Source organism: Dioscorea cayenensis, chromosome 9, assembly GCF_009730915.1.
Source record: "Dioscorea cayenensis subsp. rotundata cultivar TDr96_F1 chromosome 9, TDr96_F1_v2_PseudoChromosome.rev07_lg8_w22 25.fasta, whole genome shotgun sequence".
In the NCBI taxonomy this organism is placed as follows: domain Eukaryota; kingdom Viridiplantae; phylum Streptophyta; class Magnoliopsida; order Dioscoreales; family Dioscoreaceae; genus Dioscorea; species Dioscorea cayenensis.
In genome coordinates, this window is record NC_052479.1 from 20,424,138 (window position 1) to 20,426,495 (window position 2,358).

General features: G+C 42.2%; 1 non-coding gene across 1 annotated transcript; it reads left to right on the forward strand.

The window, feature by feature from the left end:
- Positions 1 to 283: 283 nt before the first annotated feature.
- LOC120269695 lies at positions 284 to 390 on the forward strand. The gene has a single exon (XR_005539336.1). It is a non-coding gene; the product is annotated as a small nucleolar RNA R71 (small nucleolar RNA).
- Positions 391 to 2,358: the final 1,968 nt, after the last annotated feature.

A 2,358-nucleotide genomic window follows, 5' to 3' on the forward strand; every position in this document is an offset into this window, starting at 1 on the left:
AGTCACGGCCGCCAACCTATTAGAAGTTAAAAGGTCTAACTTCTTCATCAATGATTCCACTTGGGCCGCCAAAGAGGTTACCGCATCTATTTCATGGAGCCCGGCCACCTTTTTCCTTTCCCGCGCATTCCATTGATAACTATTCATGGCCATGTCCTCCACTAATTGTCAGGCTTCTTCTGGGGTTTTACTCCCTATTGTACCTCTTACTGCGGCATCTAGCAATTGCCTTGTACTCGGATTCAACTCATTGTAGAAGGTTTAGATAATCATCCATTCGGGAAATCCATGTTGTGGGCACCTCCGCAAAAGATCCTTGAAGCAGTCCCATGTCTCAAACAATAATTCCAATTTCATCTGTACAAACAACGATATCTCATTACAAAGCTTGGCCCACTTCCCTGGAGGAAAGTACCTAGCATGAAAAGCTTCGACCATCTCATTCCAAGTAGTGATGGAGGCGTTGGGCAAGGAATGAAGCCACTGCTTGGCTCTTTCCTTTAGAGAGAATGGGAAAGCCCTCAATCTAATAGCATCATCTGATACACCATTAATCTTTAGTATATCACAAACTTCCATGAAGTTCTCTACGTGGTTGTTTGGATCTTCATCGGCCAAACCGTTGAACTGCGCTGACTGCTGAATCATTTGGATGAATGCCAGTTTCAGCTAAAAGTTCAGAGCTGTGATCAGGGGTCGCACAATACTCGATTGTGTACCCAAAACTGAGGGTCTAGCATAATCAGAAAGTGTCCTCTGTTGCTCTTTCTGTTCTACCATATTATCTGACCCTTCAACTTCTATTTTAGCTTGATTAGACGATTCTTGCACAGGTTCTTTTCCCCTTCTTCTGAGTGTATGTTCAAGTTCCGGATCTTCTTCAATCAATATCGAAGGACTTCCTCGGGTCATAACTAGGAGCTGCACCAAAAGAAAGAAAACAAATCATAACAATGATAGAAAAAGAAGATGTGGAATAGAATGAATGAATGAATAGCTAAGAAAATAAAGTGCAAAGTATCTCTAAACGCCTACTTCCTAGCAACGTCGCCAAAAACTTGGCACGACCGAACATGCGTGTAAACCGCAAGTGCACGAGTGTCGAAGTAATAAATCCCAGGTGAGTGGGTATCATATTCACAGGGAGTAGGGAATAAAAATACTTAAATTCTTTCTTAACCAAGTGAAAGATGAATAATGGTTTTGTTAGCAAGATGTAATATAAACAAGAATAAAATAAATGGGTACTCGGATATTGTTCCGCCTAGGACGATCGGTTCAAGTGCAAAACCCTCTATTATGCTTCCTAACTAACGCATTAATGAGTCTTGGAGATCCTTCAATAGATTGTCCCAAATCTAAGGTTAACCATGCCAGACTCTATACATGTCACGGAGGAGAAATTGAACAATATCAACACCTCCCACTCGTATAGAATCACAATGAGTTCTAGGGATTCCAAGTGATAAATCCTCTTCCTAGATGTAGATCTAACCCTTTGGTCTAGGTGGAAGGTCCCTAGTCACAATTAAGCCTTAGGTGCTAAAATCACTTCAACGCTTCACTCTGTTGCCTCTATAACTAAGCCCAGTGGAAGGTCATCCCTTAGCCCTTTCATTCTACTATGACCGCAAAGAACTCGAGGAAATAGAGGCAAGATAAATCACACAAGAAGGGAAAGGGGATGCTCCACTACCTCTCGACTCACCCTCTCAATCCTCTCCAACCTAGCTTTGTCTAACTCTCGTGGTGTCACTCACTCACGAGGATTACCAATAAGAACTCTCAACCCTAGTGTCACTCTAAGGGAGTATTCATTCAATCAAATATTCAAGATTGGAACTCAATTAAAGCATCAATTAATGAAAAGCATAATAAAAGATTTAATGTAACAAATACATCCTAGGGTTCACAAATCCAAGTACCATCTAGGGGGTTTAGCTCTCCATGGATCTAGTTACAATCAACAATGAAATCGAATGTAAAAGTAAGTAACCCATAGAAAACCCCTCGATAGTCGTGACTATGGTCTTGTGGAGAAGCCTCGACTCTTCTAAATGTCCCTTTGTCTAGCCTAGGATACACCTTCCTGAATCGATGCTTACGAAAGCTTTCCCACTAATCTTCTTCCAAATGGAGCGTGATGTTGAAGCCATATAACCTCTCCAAATCCCTTGCCAGTACCTCTCAAAATCCTAGCCACCACCCTCTCTCATGTTGGGGAAAAGATGGAAAGAGGAATCCTGAAATCGGGGCTAAAATTGGCCTTAAATAGGGCTGGAATCTGGCATCCACACCCCCCTTTGGATTCTCCACACGGGCTTGTGGAAATTTCACACGGACGTGGATAATGTCCAC